The sequence below is a fragment of the Dipodomys spectabilis genome, unplaced genomic scaffold, assembly GCF_019054845.1.
Source record: "Dipodomys spectabilis isolate Male_0828 unplaced genomic scaffold, ASM1905484v1 ptg000516l, whole genome shotgun sequence".
Lineage (NCBI taxonomy): Eukaryota > Metazoa > Chordata > Mammalia > Rodentia > Heteromyidae > Dipodomys > Dipodomys spectabilis.
In genome coordinates, this window is record NW_024871193.1 from 5935037 (window position 1) to 5935656 (window position 620).

The 620-nt window shown below is 31.8% G+C and overlaps 1 pseudogene; it reads left to right on the forward strand.

Annotated features, from left to right (window-relative positions):
- Window positions 1-238: 238 nt before the first annotated feature.
- Window positions 239-338, forward strand: LOC122099508 (annotated as a pseudogene).
- Window positions 339-620: the final 282 nt, after the last annotated feature.

Genomic DNA, 620 nt, shown 5'->3' on the forward strand with positions numbered 1-620 from the left:
TTCAAAGTATGATCAAATCTAAAATGAAAAAGACTTAAAATTGGCATTGACAAAAAATGCAAATGTGAGCAATCGACCGAACAATATAATTTTTTTCCCACTATACACATTATTTTAGGGAAAAAAGATCAATAGTATTGTTAGGAACAATAAGGTTTCCTTGCTACAAAGAGGCACCCAAGGATATAAGCCTATATAAAGATTGCATCATTAACTACTTAAATTTAGAGGATACTACATGCTTCAGCAGCACGTATACCCAAATTACAACAATACAGAGATTAACATGACACTTGCACAAGGATAATATGAAAATTCGTGAAGTATTCCATATTTTTCATTCTTCAGTTGCAGAAATGAAAAACAGTTATTTAAAAGTTGATTACAAAATTACAAGTGTAACAATATATGCAAGTGTTAGAATTAAACATTAGTTTGACATCAGTGTATTAAATCTTCACCTTAGAAAGGCCTTTACATGGAATAACCTTTACAAAACTTTTGAAATTAGTTAACATTGTCATTTTATCCAAAAAAAATATACTACTATAAGAACCTAGAAAAAGGGGCTGGGAAGGTGGCTCAGTGGTAGAGCGCTTGCCTTGCATGCTTGCAGCCCT